This window comes from Pelophylax lessonae, assembly GCF_965119305.1.
Source record: "Pelophylax lessonae genome assembly, chromosome: 4".
Taxonomy (NCBI): Eukaryota; Metazoa; Chordata; class Amphibia; order Anura; family Ranidae; genus Pelophylax; species Pelophylax lessonae.
The window spans coordinates 247,287,443-247,307,090 of NC_138771.1; positions in this window are offsets into that span (position 1 = coordinate 247,287,443).

Consider the following 19,648-nt stretch of genomic DNA (forward strand, 5'->3'; position numbering starts at 1 on the left):
TCACTGAATAAAATAGATACCTTACAGTCCTGAACAGACTGTTGAGTTTGTGCTGCATTGCTTTGCTTTGCTTCAGAATTGATACCCCATATGTCTTTCTTGGTGCTTCAAAGCACCTCCAAGGTCTCCATAGAAGTCTAAGACTGTGCTCCCTAACAGTACCTGCAGCTATCGAAGAACACTTATTTAGTGTTGGCTTTCCTTTGTTTTAGAGGTATTAAAAGTATACAATATCCCAAGATGCACTACGAAACCAACAAGTAAACTTGAAAGAAGTCATCATCAGTCACTTTCTGGTTCATGTGTGTATATACCGGGGAAGTTTGCTGTAGACGTCACATATTGTTTGCAGCATAGAGCAGCAGAAAGGTGAGCGGGGATCAGACAGGAGCAAAGCAACTAGCAGGAGGGAAACATGGTGTTCAATGTGGGAACAGTATGGTGGAAGGGGATCAAGTGCCAGGAGAAAGAGAGCATACTGAGCGGTAGAGGATCAGCAGAACTAGGGGACTGTAGCAGGAAAAACTAGTAGATGTTACATGTGGTGTGCAGCAAGGGTACTACTGAGTGGTCAAACATTCCCATAGACACAGTCCTAAACCTTGTGGACAGCCTTCCCAGAAGAGTTGAAGCTGATATAGCTGCAAAGGGTGGGCCAACTCAATATTGAACCCTACAGACTAAGACTGGGATGCTATTAAAGTTCATGTGAGTGTAAAAGCAGGCGCCCCAATACTTTTGGTAATATATATATGTAACAATTACTTGTGATTGGAATAATCTGTGTGAAACAATTGTTTTGTGGCTGCCAAAAATTGGCAGATAACTGCCCCTGTTTAAGGATGCAAATGCAGAAACTCTAACATATATAACAGGTATAAAACATCAAATAAATCATATAATGAACAGAGTGAAGAGAAAATAGAAACATTTGAAAAATCAAAACCCACATTTTAGAAAACATTAGGAAAAATGTGAAAAAATGTCTATCGGGCTCACTAGTAGCAAAAACCTAGGATGCACTTTATTCATTCATAAAAATGTGACACATCCCATTCATGGTTGAGCCCTACAGGTTTCCGTGTACTCAGACAGAAGATCCAAAAAACATATTTTTTACACAGAAGTCTGAACTTATCACCACACCAGCTCTCCTGGGGACTATAATCTTTTCTACACCTTGTAGAGATAAAGCTGAGGGATCACCTGCATGACAACCATTGAAGTGGTTAGCTACATTGGTTGAAAATATAAAGATGGTCGTGTAGGCGATCCCTCAATTTGCGGGTAGTATGGCCAACATACTGAATTTTTTCATAGGTTCCACGTAATTACACAAGCAAAAATGCCTTTGAACTGAAGGCAATGTGAAGGATTTTCCTTCCTGCTGGGAAATAAGCTTGGAGACAAATATCTGCCTAACGTCGGTGCCTTGTGGGAGACTACCTTAATGCCCTTAGGCAACACCAGTTTATAGAAAGGATCATTATATAAAATAGGCAGATACCTTTCAACAATATTTTTGATTTTATTAAACTTGCGCTTTAGGGAGTGGGGAACACAGGGATATTATTAGATCTAGAAGTCTTTCTCTTTTAATCTTTCAACAGCTCCTCATGAGATGTTTTCTTAGCAATGCTCAATCATCGATCCAGAACAGATTTGGAGTATTCTCTACACACAAAGCGATCCTACATCAATTTGACATCTTTATCAAAATTGATATCATAGCTGCATACTCTACGGAGTATCAAAAATTGGCTGACGGGAATTCTTTTAATAGTGGGCAGAGCCTGTCGGCTTTCTGTAAATTCCAGAACAAACCCAATTCCCTTCACTGGACAAATTCACATCCAAGAAGGAAATCGAGTTAGAATTCGAGTGTCCTGTGAATTTTAGATTTAACTCATTATCGTTCAAATAATCAAGCCAGTCCTCGAGACTTCCAATCTTTGATGAGCAAATGAACAGGAAATCATCTATGTAGCAAAAGTATGCCTTCACAAATGATCAATAGGGATTGCCACCACCAAAGATGCAGGACCTTTCCAACCAACCCATGTATAGGTTGGTGAGGGACAGAGAGAACTTAGCTCCCGCAGAGGCCCTGCACCTCTGGAAGTAGCAATCCCCATTGAACATGAAAAAAGTATGCGTTAACAAATAATCCAGGCTTTGAAGGATGAATTCTTGATGAACCAATGAATAATTGCTGAAACGCCACAGGAAAAAAGTGACAACATGAAGACCAAAAGCATGTGGAATCCAAGAATATAAACTGATTTATTTAATATTTTTTATATATGTACAGCATCTCACATTTTTGTAAATATTTTATGATATCTTTTCATGTGACAACACTGAAGAAATGACACTTTGCTACAATGTAAAGTAGTGATTGTACAGCTTGTAAATTTGGTGTCCCCTCAAAATAACTCAACACACAGCCATTAATGTCTAAACCGCTGGCAACAAAAGTGAGTACACCCCTAAGTGAAAATGTCCAAATTGGGCCCAAAGTGTCAATATTTTGGCCACCATTATTTACCAGCCCTGCCTTAACCCTCTTGGGCATGGAGTTCACCAGAGTTTCACAGGTTGCCACTGGAGTCCTCTTCCACTCCTCCATGACGGCATCATGGAGCTGGTGGATGTTAGAGACCTTGCGCTCCTCCATCTTCTGTTTGAGGATGCCCCAATGATGCTCAATAGGGTTTAGGTCTGGAGACATGCTTGGCCAGTCCATCACCTTTACCCTCAGCTTCTTTAGCAAGGCAGTGGTCGTCTTGGAGGTGTGTTTGGGGTCATTATCATGTTGGAATACTGCCCTGCGGCCCAGTCCCTAATGGGAGGGGATCATGCTCTGCTTCAGGCCTCATGCACATAAGGCATTTTTCCAGCTGCTTTTAGGAGCGTCGGATGTTTTTTTTGCAGCCTAACTACACCCCTCCATGTTATCTTATGGCCTCATGCACACACAGACGTTTTGAAGCTGTAAGTGGCATAAGCGTTTTCAAGCTGCAAAAAAACCCCAGGGCCAGTGCGTTCTGAGGACCGGCGTTACAGCGGCAAAAACGTCTGACGCTGCTAAAGGCTGCTTAAAGTTGCTTATACAGAGTTAAGCCACGTCATATTGTTTTTTTTTTTTTTATGTGAAAATCAATGGTTTCTAATGGGAGCCTATTGATTTGAATGGAAGTTGCATCCAAGTCGGATGGTTTGAAACCTAGGGGAGACCCCCACGCCTTTTTTTCCATTTTGCCATGAAGTTCCCCCTCAAGATCGTCAGAGCGCAAGTCACACCACAAGTCGGTTCATCCTGATCCGACTTGGATGTGACTTCCATTCAAATCAATTGGCTTAAAGCCGTATCAAAGACAGCTCATAGGCAAACATTGATTTTGAATAGAGGCAGGAAAACCCTGCCAAAAGCTAGCTTTGCTAAACGTGCATTAACGGCAATGGAAAAAGTTACTAAAAGCACAATTTTACAGCTGCTTTTTTTCCTGGCGTTGGTAGTAGCTCTGCAGCTCATTTTTTCTAACGCCCTGTGTGCATGAGGCCTCAGTATGTCACAGTGCATGTTGGTATTCATGGTTCCCTCAATGAACTATCGGCTTTCGAGCAATACAAGGAGGCAAATAAGAAAAGTAAATACAAAATCAAAATGGCTAAAATCAACTTTGAGAGACAAATAGCGGAGGATAGTAAAAAGAACCCAAAGAAATTCTATAAATATATCAACAGCAAAAAAGCTAGGGCAGAGCATATTGCACACATAATTAACGAAGATGGGGGGATGGTTACAGAGGACACTGAAAAGGCAACCGTGCTGAATGCCTTTTTCTCATGAGTCTTTACTCAGGAAAAGGAGGGGTACACTGACCATGACTGTATGGTCAGTAGTATTACACAGGACTTGCCGCTGTGGCTAACAGAGGGTGAAATCAGGGAAAGGCTGGATAAAATTAACACAAATAAATCACCAGGCCCGGATGGCGTACATCCGAGAGTACTCAAAGTACTCAGTAAGGTTATATCTAGACCACTGTTCCTGATCTTTGCTGATAGTATTAGGACTGGAAATGTACCAGGGGATTGGAGGAAAGCTAACGTGATACCGATATTCAAAAAAGGGCAGAGGCATTTCCCGGGTAATTATAGGCCTGTCAGTCTGACATCGATAGTATGTAAACTTCTGGAGGGGATGATAATATCGTAGAGTTTGCTAAAGACAACAACATCATCAGCAGTAATCAGCACGGGTTTACAAATGGGCGTTCTTGTCAAACCAATCTTTTAACATTCTATGAGGAGGTGAGCTGTGAGCTAGATAGGGGCAGACCAGTGGATGTGGTGTACCTGGATTTCGCCAAGGCGTTTGATACAGTTCCCCACAAGCGCCCAATTTATAAAATAAGGTCTGCAGGTATCGACCGCAGGGTTTGCTCTTGGATACGGAATTGGCTAAAAGGGCGTGTCCAAAGGGTGGTAATAAACAGCGCACACTCAGACTGGTCTGAGGTGGTAAGCGGGGTCCCCCAAGGCTCAGTCCTGGGACCAACCTTGTTCAATTTATTCATAAATAGCATTGAGGATAGGATCAGTAGTTCTATATCAGTTTTTGCGGATGACACAAAATGGGCAGGGCAATAACTGCACAGCATGAAGCAGATATCCTACAAAATGACCTGGACAAGTTAACGGAGTGGGCTACGACATGGCAAATGAGGTTTAATGTGGAGAAGTGTAAGGTTTTGCACTTAGGGACTAAAAACATAAAAGCACAATACACGCTAGGGGGGGAACCCTTAGGGGAATCAAAAATGGAGAAAGATCTGGGAGTTTTGGTAGATGATAGACTAGGCAATAGCATACAATGTCAAGCGGCAGCTGCCAAAGCCAGCAGAATATTAGCATGCATAAAGAAAGGGATGTATTCCAGAGATAAGACTATAATCCTTCCACTTTATAAAACTCTGGTCCGACCACATCTTGAGTATTCTGTCCAGTTCTGGTCGCCAGTCCTCAGGAGGGATGTGTTGGAGCTGGAGAGAATTCAGAGAAGGGCAACTAAACTAATTAGGGGATTGGAGGACCTTAACCACTTCAATACCGAGTCATTGTAAAATGACGTCGGCAACATGGCTTTAGCGATCCGGGCCGCCGTCATATGACGTCGCCCGGATCTCTCCGCTACTGCGCGCCCCCGGGGGCGCGCAGCGCGGCGATCGGGGGTGAGGCTCGTCCCTCGGACTGAGCCCAACCCGATCAAGGTAAACAGCCAATAAAATTGGCTGTTTACCACGTGATCGGCTGTGTCAATCACAGCCGATCACATGAGCGGCTCCAGCGCGAGCCGCTCGTTCCTTTCTTAATGCGCGCCCCCCCTGAGGAGGAGATTGTGGTAACAGCTAGTTACCAAGTACAGTGCACCCCAACCACACTGATTGCCCCCCCCAATAAAAAGCACCTGTCACTAGCCCATCAAAGTACCCGAGTACCTGTCACCAGCCCATCAGGTACTCTGATGACAGGTACTCGGGTACTCTGATGGGCTGATGACAGGTACTCGGGTACTCTGATGATGGGTACTCGGGTACTCTGATGGGCTGGTGACAGGTACTCGGGTACTCTGATGATGGGTACTCGGGTACTCTGATGACAGGTACTCGGGTACTCTGATGACAGGTACTCGGGTACTCTGATGACAGGTACTTGGGTACTCTGATGACAGGTACTCGGGTACTCTGATGACGGGTACTCGGGTACTCTGATGACAGGTACTCGGGCACTCTGATGACAGGTACTCGGGTACTCTGATGACAGGTACTCGGGTACTCTGATGACAGGTACTCTGGTACTTTGAGTACCCATCACCGGAGTACCCGAGTACCCGTCATCGGAGTACCCGAGTACCTGTCACCTACCCATCAGAGTACCCGAGTACCTGTCACCTACCCATCAGAGTACCCGAGTACCTTCCACCTGCTCATCAGAGTACCTGACACCTGAAGTACCCGAGTACTTGCCACCTGCTCATCAGTACCCATCACTACTCATCAGTACTCATCAGTACCCATCAGTACCTATCACCTATCAGTATCAGTACTGATCATCCGTACCCATCAGTACAGTATCAGTATCACCTATCAGTATCAGTACTACTCATCAGTACCTATCACCTGCCTGTCACCTGCCCATAAGAGTACCCGAGTACCTGTCACCTGCCTATCGGAGTACTCGAGTACCTGCCACTTGCTCATCAGTACCAGAGTACCTGTCACCTGCCCAGCAAAGTACCTGAGTACCTGTCACTCTTCATACAGCCACCATGTCTAAGTCCAAAAAGGTTTATATACGTCCTCCGTTTAAACCTAAATACCGGTGTTATGGCAGCAGATAGCTGCCATAACCCTGGTATTTTTTTAAACGGTGGACGGTTGGCTTTCCGATAAGGGTGGTCCCAGCGGCGGATTCGCCGTGGGATCACCCTTCCGGGGTGGCGGAAGAGGTGCCCCCCCCTCCCGCCGCATTCTGGTCCTTTTCCCCGCTTACCGGACCCGCCGGCAGCGGGGAAAACTATCCGGTCCCGGATCCTCACAGACAGGATGTTGAGTGAGGGCAAGCTTGCCCTCACTCGACTCTATGGTCTTGGAGGACCGGAGCTACGGCAAACGTCGTTGCCTAGCAACCAGTTTAAAGGTCCCTTTTTTTTTTCATTTTATTTAATTTTTTTTTTATTTATTTTTTTTATTTTTTCTATCTTTTAGTGTACTTGTGAGATCTGAGGACTTTTTGAACCCAGATCTCACAAAAAAGAGGTCCTGTCGTGCCTTTTTCTATTACAAGTAATGTTTACATTTCTTGTAATAGAAATAAAAATTATCAATTTATTTTTTAAAAAAAACAGTGTAAAAATAAAAAATAATAAATAAAATAAATAGTAAAAAAAAAAAAAATTAAAGCGCCCTGTCCCCGCGAGCTCGCGCACAGAAGCGAACGCATACGGAAACCCCGCCCACATATGTAAACAGTGTTCAAACTACACATGTGAGGTATCCTCGCGATCATTAGAGCAAGAGCAATAATTTGAGCCCTAGACCTCCTCTGTAACTCTAAGATAGCAACCTGTAGAAATTTTTAAAGTGTCGCCTATGGGGATTTTTAAGTACCAAAGTTTGTCACCATTCTGTGAGCGTGCGCAATTTTGAAGCATGACATGTTGGGTATCTATTTACTCGGCGTAACATTATCTTTCACATTATGGAAAACAATTGGGCTAACTTTACTGGTTTCTTATTTTTTAATTCAAAAAAGTGAATTTTTTCCCAAAAAATTGCGTTTGGAAGACCGCTGCGCAAATACGGTGTGATAAAAAATATTACAATAATCTCCATTTTATTCTCCAGGGTCTCTGCTAAAAAAAATATATAATGTTTTGGGGTTCTAAGTAGTTTTCTAGCAAAAACAACTGATTTTAGCTTTTAAACACCAAATGTCAAAAATAGGCCTAGGCAAGTGGCTAGGATGCATGATGATGCTCCTTGGATGTTGGGCCCCTCTATATGGCTAGGCTGTGAAAAAGTCTCACACATGTGGTATTGCCATACTCAGGAGGAGTGGCAGAATGTATTTTGGGGTGTCATTTTTGCTATGTACATGCTATGTGTTAGGAATATCCTATAAATTGACAACTTTGTGTAAAAAAAAAAAGTTTTTATTTTTTTCCCACATTTTCCAAAAACTTGTGGAAAAAAATTACATGTTCAAAGGACCCATAATGCCTCATAGAATATACATTGGAGTGTTTGCTTTCCAAAATGGGGTCATTTTGTGGACTTTTCCATTATATTGGTGCTCTAGGGCCTTGAAAAGTGTGATAGGTAGTAAGAAAGTTTTATGTGTATTTATGCTCCTAAAACGCCTTATGGTGCTACTTGGACGTGGAGTCTCTTTTTGTGGCCAAGCTGTGTAAAAGTCTCACACATGTGATATCACCATACTCAGAAGGAGTAGCAGAATGAATTTTGGGGTGTCATTTTTGCTGTGTACATGCTATGTGTTAGAAATAGCTTATAAATTGACAACGTTTTGGGGAAAAAGAGAAAAAAAAATGTTTTCTTCATTTTCCCAAGAATTGTGGGAAAAAATTATAACTTCAAAAAACTCACCATGCCTCTTACTAAATACCTTGGACTGTCTACTTTACAAAAAGGGGTCATTTGGGTGGTATTTGCACTGTCCTGACATTTCAGGGCTTCAAGAAAGGAGATAGGCCATCAGTATATCTGGTGTGATCAATTTTCAGTAATTGGTACCATAGCTTCTAGACTCAATAACTTTCACACAGACTAAATAATATACACTAATTTGGGTTAATTTTACCAGAGATATGTAGCAGTATAAATTTTGGCCCAAATGTATGAAGAAAAATTTATTTTTTGCAAAATTTTATAATAGAAACTAAAAAAAAGTGTTTTTTATGCAAAATTTTTGCTCTTTTTTTGCTTATATCACGAAAAAAAAAACCCAGTTGTGATCAAATACCACCAAAAGAAAGCTCTATTTGTGTGAAAAAAATGATAAAAATTTTGTTTGGTTACAGTGTAGCATGACTGAGCAATTGTCATTCAAAGTGTGAGAGTGCTGAAAGCTGAAAATTGGTCTGGGCAGGAAGGGGGTCTAACTGCTCTGTATGGAAGCGGTTAATTATGAAGAGCGTCTGCAATCGCTTGATTTATTCTCCCTGGAGAAGAGACGCCTGAGAGGGGACATGATAGCAATTTATAAATATCTCAATGGTGATCTTGACATAGAAAAAAAGCTATTCAGTCGTAGAGAGTGCATGAGGACTCGAGGGCATACATTGCGATTAGAGGAGAAGCGTTTTAACCTCAGGCAACGTGGGGGGGGGGGGTTCTTTACTGTTAGAGCTACAAGATTGTGGAATTCTCTACCACAAGAGGTGGTTTCTGCGGGAAGTCTGGTGGTTTTCAAAAGACTCTTAGACGTACATCTCAAGGATCAGAACATTCAGGGGTATGTGAGATGATTAGGGCCACACACACCTACACAGGTTGAACTGGATGGATTATTGTCTTTATTCAATCTCAACTACTATGAAACTATGAAACTATGAAACTTTAGCTCCCCAGTTCCGGCAGCACTCCCACCTCCATGCTTCACTGTAGGCAAGACACACTAGTCTTTGTACTCCTCACCTGGATGCCACCACACACGCTTGACCCCATCTGAACCGCATACGTTAATCTTGATCTCATCAGACCACAGGGCATGGTTCCAGTAATCCATGTCCTTAGTTTGCTTGTTTTCAGCAAACTATTTGCAGGCTTTCTTGTGCATCATTTTTAGAAGAGCCTTCCTTCTGGGATAACATCCATGCAGAGCAATTTGAGGCAGTGTGCGGCGTATGGTCTGAGCACTGACAGGCTGCACCCCACCCCTTCAACCTCTGCAGCAATGCTGGCAGCACTCATACATCTATTCCCAAAGACAACCTCTGAATATGTCGCTGAGCACGTGCACTCAACTTCTTTGGTCGATCATGGCGAGGCCTGTTCTGAGTGGGACCTCTCCTGTTAAACCACTGTGTTGTCTTAGCCACCATGCTGCAGCTCATTTTCAGGGTCTTGGCAATCTTCTTATAGCCAAGGCCATCTTCATGTAGAGCAAAAATTATATTTTTTCAGATCCCCAGAGTTCCATGTTGAACTTTCAGTGACCAGCATGAGAGAGTGAGAGCGATAACACCAAATTTAACACAAATAATAAAATTAATACAGCGCCAGAGGAAATAATGAATCAGTGAATATAACAATAAATAAATTAATATCATAAAATGGTGAATATACACAGTGGATATAAAGTGCAAATGCTACGAATGAATAAAATAAATAATGTGACAGTGATTTAGCAATCACTGTCAAAGAGTTCCACAGTGAACATGAAGTGCAAGTGCTGCCAATAAAAATTATATTGTGACAGTATTTCAATAATCATACAAATATAACCAGTGGTAGACAATAAATAATATATTAAAATGGATAATGTGCCAAGTCCATAACAAAAATCGGAATCTTCAGTGCTGTGCAAAAATTAAATTAAGGTGCTGGTGCTCCAATACCATATATGTGACTCCGTGTGCTGGTAATAAATATATATATACTAGCAGCTCACCTCCCAGTCTGGCTCACAAATTATAATGAGCCAGACACGTAGTGTGCACTCAAATATCTCTGTAGTGGACATTTGCATGTGAGCTATGACTAAGCGCTAAGGAAGTGTGAAACGCATCATCTGGTGATGTTGTTCTCCTCTATTTGTGGTTTTGGAAATGTTTTTAAGGACTTGCTGAAATAAACGTGATTTTACTGGTTGGTCACTCAGCTAATATTGCAGTCTTGGATACACATAACAGCTAGGAAGCTCACAATCTTAAAAAGAGAGTTAAGTATTTCTGTACTCCCATAAACATTTCTGTTTACAGAATTCCTTTTGTAAAACCCAGTCAACAACAATTCTTATTCTATTAATGCATTTAAGAAAAATGACTTTCCTTTATTATAGCTAGGCACTGTTAATGGCGATCATCCTGGTAATGCCAAGCATTTTCCTAATATTTCTTTAATTTGATATCTATAATTTCCACAGTGTCTTGAGGACTAAAGCAGCCCGTAGATAATGCAGTTTTCTTTTCTTTCCACCACAGGTGGAAGGGAAAAAAATAGTTTGATTCCCCCATGAACATAATCTGTGTTTTGCCAGCTGGAAGCCTTCCTAGCTGGGAAAGAACAATAATTACTGCTAGTGGTTATAGCCACCAGCAGTACTCACATGTTTAAAATCTGACAGGCTGTTTGTACCCAAGTTGATCTATGGACTGACGTGGGTGCAACCAGCCTGCCCATAGATAGATTAAATCTCAGCTGATCCCTGCTGAAATGGTAGAGATTTCATCCATCTATGGGCATCTTTACACTGTTTATTTTCTGTCATACTGCCGGGGTGTTACATTAGCTAGTGAATTCATCAGTATCCCTATATGCTTTTCTGAGCTGATTGCGATCCTAACTTGCACAATACGCTCCTGCTCCTTCGTATCTCCCCCTCTTGCCAATTATAACTTTCCCCTAGTATCATCAACTTAAAAAAAAGAAAGAAAACCCCAATCAAAAAAAATTAAGAAAAAGACATATTGCAAGTATTACTGAGTACCACTGACTCAGTAATGTTTTTTAAGGAAATGGACATTAAAATGCCTTGAAATATGAAGCTTTCATGGATAAGCATATGCCAGTGGTCCATCAGTTTTTGTTAATGAGACTATTGAATCAATATTATTCTTTGGCTATGCTTCCAATCAGATGTGGCTACATTTTTTTTCTCTTAGAAAACAATCTAAAAATGGTGGCTTTTTTTAAGTCAGTTTAAATGCAATTATTGCCTCATGGCATTTGTAATCAATAGAAAGTTTTAAAATAATGTAAGGTTTTCAAAATATATTGTATAATACAGTTTAGCAATTAAAGGTATTTAATTTAGAAAATGATATAAAAGTTCCACACTGCATTCGTTAAGCATTCTCTTTTCGCGACTAGCCTAGAAATTCTAGCACTCTGTAAATATGTGAACAAGAAGCAACAGAAGTAATGCAATTTAGAAATAATTAGGTTGAAATCATACTGCTACACATACCGCTTATATTTCCTAAGAATACAGGAAATATGGAATTATGTCAGCTTCCATTACATAACATTTTACCTCTGTTATGCTCGACTGTCAAATGTGAACATTTCAAGGTCTTTAGGAGAATGAGTTTCTTTTCACACATGCTAAAGTATGAGACAGCCGGTGTTCATTTTAATTTAGTTTTAGGACTTCATTTAAACAAACATACTAAGTGATTGCAGAGTGCTTTATTGCAGCAGTTTGTGTGAGGTGTGTTTGTATAAACCGGGTATTTTCCAGAGCTAATGGTCTAATTTATAGCATAACAATTTTATAGCTTGTATATATCTTCCTTTCCCTACATATATCACAGCTACACAGGCATCCATTCTATAATTGCTGTTTTCTACACATGGTTCTAGTTATAAATATTGTATATATTGTATTATCTGAATGCGTTTTATAATTTATTTGCAGTAATGAATGTAAAAGAAAACAAGACTTGTTGTCCATAGCAACAACTAACTGGCAAGGCTTTAGCGCTACTTAACCACATAACGTCTGTTCACGTTGCTGCTACTGCAGCAACGTGGCTCGTTATCGTCTAGCGACGTAGTACTACGTCGCTAGACTCCTGCCCCTGTAGGCGGCGCGCTCCCGCTGTTTTCAGTCACAGCGGGAGTCGGGCCAGGGGAGGAGCGGCGTCGGGGAATCCAGTTTGGAGATCTGCCCGCCTGTGTAAACAGAGCGGGCGGATCTCCTAAGTGACAGGGAGTGACAGATCGCAGTGTTCAGCATAGCTGAACATCCGATCTGTCCCTGACTCACTCAGTCACCTCCCCCCACACACGTCAGTAAGCACCAGGCATACATTAACCCCTCCCTCTCCAATAAAATTAACCCCTTCCCTGCCAGTGTCATTTTTACAGTAACAGTGCATATATATATAGCACTGATTACTGCAGTAATGTCACTGGTACCCCCAAAAGTGTCAAAAATGTCAGTCAAGGGTCCGATCTGTCCGCCGAAATGTCGCAGTCCTGCAAACAAAATCGCAGATCGCCGCCATTACTCGTTAAAAAAAAAAACACCAAAAATGACAAAAATCTTTCCATTAGTTAGTAAACGCAATATTTTTTGCGCAAACCAATCAAAATACACTTATTGTGATTTTTTTTACCAAACATAGGTAGCAGAAAACAAATTGGTCAAAAATGTAAAAAAAAATTTAGATTTTTACATTTTGGGGGGGGGGGGGGGGGAATTTCATATAAAAAATGTTAAAAATATTGTTATTTTTTCAAAATAAACGCTCTTTTTTTGTTTATAGCGCAAAAAGTAAAAATCGCACAGGTGATCAAATACCACCAAAAGAAAGCTCTGTTTGTGGGGAAAAAAATTGTCCATTAAAGTCGCACAGTGCCGAATCGCAAAAAGTGGCCCAGACGTAAGACAGCAAAATCCTCTAGTGGTAAAGTGGTTAAGCAAGAAAATCTGAGAACTGATTAGCTACTACAGGCAACACTAAGGTTTGGCCATAGGGGTATATTAAAAAAATAGACTTTTCCTAAATGATCTCCAGAATGAAACATTCCACTTAGTTTGCAGAGTCATGTGTATGTATACATGTAATAGAGGCACAAATTACAAATTCAATTGTTTGATAAAGCTCTGTATACTGTAGACCTTTTAAGGCCTGAAAATCATTAAAAGTATACTTTAACCCAAGAAAACATTTAATAATGTTGTCTAAAAAGCACTGCAATTGCAAACAACCCATTTTTGTAACAAAAACATTGAAAATACATCATTTGAATTTGAATTTAGCCATGGAAATCCTAAAAGAAAGCTTCATAAAAAGTAACACAATAATCATCAGGCAGCCATTTGAAAGTGGGTTTGCATGTTAGTGAAAGGTTCCGTCAAACAAGCTTTGAATTTTGTACTGAAAAAACAGCGCTTGCAAAAATTATAATGTAAAATATAAATGTAGGTCACCAAGGTGGTGGTGATCATAAAGTGCAATTGTACTAAATCCAAAATAGATGAATACAATAAATGGTCACAATCACAAATCAAGAATGCAAAGGTGCTAATACAATGATAACAGTGCAATAGATACAAAGTGCAATAGTGCTAAGTGCAATGACGCTTATTGCAAAAAAATGCAAAATAAACATGGTGTGACAGTCCAATGTAACTGCTCAAATTTATAGTCCAATGCTAAGTGCAATGTGCTCAGAAAGTGCTGCTGCCAAAAAGGTGCAATAGGTGCTCCAAACGGTACAAAGGTGCCACGAATCCCTTTGGGAATCCACTCACCAGAGCCGATGGACCTTTAAAAAAGGTCAAATGAGCCTTGTAAATCAAATGGACTGGACTCCTCCAAAGAAAGATCCCAATAGATCCCCTTCTTCTGTGCCATTTAAAAGAAAGGATGGACCAACATAGTGAAGCCCGAATGTATATAATTATTAATTATTAGTTAAAATACTCAGAAAGGATAGAATGGGTAATTGCATATAGAAAAGAATGATGTCCGCATATAATAAATGGGTAGTCTCACATATCTTCCGGGAACGCAGCCGGTGTGCGTTCCACGGACTCCAGGAAGTGACGTCATTGGTTGCCGTGACCGGAAGTACATTGACGCGTTTCGCCCGCCTACAAGGGCGTTATCAAAGACCTTTGGACTGTCCCCAAGTAAATTCTGGTCCCTGTGACATTACCTTATCTTTTTCTAAATATATAGCAGATTTTTTTTAGACAGGGATTTTCATTTTTTAAGGATTCATGTCTTTGGACTGTTAAAAATTTTTTGCAGCAGTCTTGAGTAGTTCTACTGACATCAATAACAATGACATTAATAAGTGACAGTGAACGGTATACAGACTGTACAACATTAAAAGACAACTAAAATAATCTTATAATCTTAGGTTAATGGCAGTGTATTATTTCTTCTAAAATTCACAGCAAGGATCCTATAACACATTGGATTCAATAAACAACAAATGATACACAAAATTGTGAAATTAACCACTTGCCAACCACCCAATGCAGATTTACTGCGGCAGGATGGCTCGGCTGTGCATAATCAAGTAGATCTACGTGATTATGTGCACACGACCTTGGTGGCTCATGCGCTTCCTTGGAGCTTCGCTCCCACTGTGATTAGACACAGTGGGAGCCAGACCATGAGAGGAGCGGGCTCGATCGCCACCAGATTATCGCGATTTTTAGGGAAACTGACTGGAGAGCCGCCTGCCTATGTAATCAAAGCAGTCAGCTCTCCTGGCACAGTGAGATTGTGTGTCTCAGCTAAGCTAAAAACACTGATCTCTGTGTGACTTTCACAGAGCTCCCCCCCTCCGCCCACAGTTAGTAAGCACAATTAAGCTCACACTTAACCCCTTGATCACCCCCAGTATTAACCCCTTTCCTGCCAGTGTCATTTATACAGTAACAGTGCATATTATTTAGCACTGATTACTGTATTAATGTCACTGGTCCCCAAAAAGTGTCACTTGGTGTCAGATTTGTCCGCCGCAATATCGCAGTCCCTCTAAAAATCGCTGATTGCCGCCATTACTAATAAAAACAGAAAAGGTCCAAAAATCTATCCCATAGTTCGTAAAAGCTATAACATTTGCGCAAACCAATTAATATATGATTTTTGGGAAAATATGTAGCAGAGTACAAATTGGCCTAAACTAATAAAAAAAAAATAGATTTTTTAATTTTTTTTTTTATTAGGAATGTTTTATGTTTATAGCAGAAAATAAAAAATATTGTGTTTTTTTTCAAAATTGTCACTCTTTTTTTGTTTATAGCGCAAAATTTAAAAACCGCAGAGGTGATCAAATACCACCAAAAAAAAGCGCTATTTGTGGGGAAAAAAGGAACACCAATTGTGTTTTGACCGCGCAATTGTTAGTTAAAGTAACGCAGGAACTGGCCTGGTCATTAAGGGGTAAAACCTTCCAGAGCTGAAGTGGTTAATGGTGCCAGACACAGTTGGAAAGTTTACAATTTCTTCGAAAGAAATAGTAGTCCTTGATACTTCCATAAGTGTTTGAGGTTAATGACAAAGTAAGCTATTATTCCTAAATGAGAAATAATTATCTATGATAATGGAACTGCAATTAGAAATATAAATTTAGAAATTTCATATTGCTGCAGAATTTGATTTTTAATGTATCACACTACTATCTGGTACATTTAAGGTAAACATTTAGGGACACAAAAATGCTATGAAATATCATATTAAAAGCAACAGCATGGCTGTAGCTCTGTGCACTTATAAAGTAAAGCAATGGGATTTACAAATGTGCAATAAACTCCGCTAACTTCAGAAGTCTGTAGCCAGCAGAGAGCAATAAAAATGAATTAATGTTAAAGAAAAAAAGATCCCTGTAAAAATCATATGTCCAGTTTTCGCCCAATCTCAGAGTTCTCTTTACTGCATTAATCATTTTTTTTAATAGGTCATACAAATATAGGTAGCGGTATTGAAAAATACTGCAGAGTATAATAAAAAGCAGATGTCAACATTTGCTTTCCTTCAAAACTAGGCCCACTAGGGGTAACAGATATAACATATGTAATTGCTACATAACCTATTGTAATTTACTACTATAAACAATGAGCTTTCCAGCATTTTTCCAATCCAGCCAAAAATGCTGTTTTTTTGCAACAAAGGCATCCTGGGGGCATCACGGGTTTTATAGAATACTATCAGCAATCTCATTACAAATATCCCCTTTTATATGAGTTATTTTTTAACACTCAGATTTGTCTGTCTAGAAACCTAGGAAAAGTGGTTGCTTGCAATTTAAAGAAATTGAATAATTCCATCCTGGTTCACAGTTCTCAATTTTCCTTGATATTATACAGCCTGTATCATAGGAATATATACAGTATATATTTACAATGCTGGTGCTTATCTGTGAAGAAAATCTATGGCAGGGGTAGGCAAACTGTTAGAGGTGGAGATCTACCTGAACAACATGAGAGAGACCAAAAATCACCAGGGTTTAGAGCCCCCCCCCCCCCCCCCCCCAACAAAAAAGAGAAATAACTAGCATGGTCTAATCAAATAGTAAGAAAAATTTCCAGAAATATAATAAAACAAATGTCACTATGAAAATATCAATTTAGCCTACATTAAAAGTAGACAGTGTCAGTTAGTAGAGCAGTGGACAATGTCAATAGGACAGTGTACAGTGTGTGAACAGTGTCAGTAGGGCAGTTCATTGGTGTTAGTAGGCCAGTGGCAGTGCCAGTAGGGCAATGAACCATGTCACTAAAGCAGTGGACGTGTCAGTATGGCAGATGTTGGTGTCAGTAGGGCATTGGAGCCCAGACAAAACAAATAATAAATAGTAAAATGTGCAGAATGAAAGAACAGGAAGAGCTCTGCACTGTCTCCCTGTTCATTCACAAACCGAAACATAGTAAACACAGTTTACTATGCTTTAGTAATGAATGAACACAGTGAGTGATCAGTGGCAATCACTCACTGTTTTCATTCAGAAAAGGAAGGGCCAGTTAATGACATATTTATTGAACCTTCCCCTGCTCTCTATACTAAAATATCCCCCTGCAGCAGCTGGTGGGATAGGAGAGGAGGGGAAGCTTGCAGTGCTGTTAAGGGGGGAGGGACCAGGGGGAGCTAATGGGGGGGGGGGCAGCAGAGAAAGAAAAGTAACCTGAACAGGAGGGACTGGAACTGATCCCCTACACTTCCCTCATGCAGCAACTGAATGCCAGCAGGAGGGAGAAGAGGAGAAGCAGGTTTTCAGTGGCAGGAGGAAAATAGAATCAGTTCTGTCACTCCTGTTCAGATTCGAGGGATCTCCAAGGAAGAGATGTGATCTACCCATCAACAATCCGCGATCGTTGGGTAGATTGCAATCGACTGGTTGCCTACCCTTGCTCTATGGGATAAAGCAACCGCACATGTGAATTCAACTGATTGACTTACAGTAGCTGTGCAAACTCTAAGGTTTAAAATTATATAGTAACAAACATTTTTTTAGATCATGACTGCAGCAAGGAAATTCCATAGACAGACTGAGTACTGGGGTCTCAGGACTTTTGCTTTGGCTAGACTTTATGGTATGCACAATTTCAGTATTTAATTTATAGATGTTTGTCATAGGGTCCTTTATACAGCTACATAATTTCCAGATCTACAAACAGTGTCTCACAAAGGTAGGTACACCCCTCAAATTTTTTAAAATATTTTATTATATCTTTTCATCTGACAACACTGAAGAAATTACACTTTGCTACATTGTAAAGTAGTGAGTGTACAGCTTGTATAACAGTGTAAATTTGCTGTCCCCTCAAAATAACTCAACACACAGTCATTCATGTCTAAACTGCTGACAACAAAAGTGAGTACACCCCTAAGTGAAGATGTCCAAATTTGGCCCAATTAGACATTTTCCCTCCCTGGTGTCATGTAACTCGTTAGTGTTACAAGGTCCCAGGTGTGAATGGGGAGCAGGTGTGTTAAATTTGGTGTTATCACTCTCACTCTCTTATACTGGTCACTGGAAGTACAACATGGCACCTCATGGCAAAGAACTCTATGAGGATCTAAAAAAAGAATTGTTGCTCTACAAGAAGATTGCCAAGACCCAGAAACTGAGCTGCATCACGGTGGCCAAGACCATACAGCGGTTTAACAGGACAGGTTCCACTCAGAACAGGTCTCGCCATGGTTGACTAAAGAAGCTGAGTGCACGTGCTCAGCGTCATATCCAGAGGTTGTCTTTGGGAAATAGAGGTTTGAATGCTGCCAGCATTGCTGCAGAGGTTAAAGGGTTGGAAGGTACAGCCTGTCAGTGATCATATCATACGCACAATGCATCAAATTCGTCTACATTGCTGTCATCCCAGAAGGAAGGCTCTTCTAGAGTTGATGCACAAGAAAGCCCGTAAAACAGTTTGCTGAAGACAAGCAGACTAATAACATGAATTACTGGAACCATGTCCTGTGGTATGATGAGACAAAGATAAACGTATTTGGTTCAGATGGTGTCAAGTGTGTGTGGCAGCAACCTGATGAGGAGTACAAAGACAAGTGTGTCTTGCCTACAGTCAAGCATTGTGGTGGGAGTGTCATGGTCTGGGGCTACATGCCTGCTGCCAACACTGGGGAGCTACAGTTCACTGAGGGAACCATGAATGCCATCATGTACTGTGATATACTGAAGCAGAGCATGATCCCCTCCCTTCAGAGACTGGGCCGCAGGGCAGTATTCTAACATGATAATGACCCCAAACATACCTCCAAGATGACCACTGCTTTGCCAAAGAAGCTGAGGGTAAAGGTGATGAACTGGCCAAGCATGTCTCCAGACCTAAATCCTATGGAGAATCTGTGGGGCATCCTCAAACAGAAGGTGGAGGAGCGCAAGGTCTCTAACAGCCACCAGCTTCGTAATGTTGTGATGGATGAGTGGAAGAGGATTCCAGTGGCAACCTGCAAAGCTCTGTCCATGCCCAAGAGGATTAAGGCAGTGCTGGAAAATAATGGTGGCCACACAAAATAATTTGGACATTTTCACCTAGGGGTGTATTCACTTAGTTGCCAGTGGTTTAGACATTATTGGCTGTGTGTTGAGTTATTTTGAGGGGACAGCAAATTCACACTGTTACACAAGCTGTACACATGAAACAGTGCAGTGTTGTCACATGTAAAGATATAATAAAGTATTTACACAAATGTGAGGGGTATACTCACTTTTGTGAGATACTGTACATATATGCAGTATTTTTTTCCACTCACAAGTGGAAAGAGGAGTGTTCATAAATAGATTTACTATAAGATTTTACCAATTTTGCTTTGTGATTAACTTCCTGTAAAATCACGTACGTGTACGGCATTTTGCTCAAGTGGTTGTACCAGGGTAATGCCTGCAGCCAACAGCACCAGTTTAAAAAAATT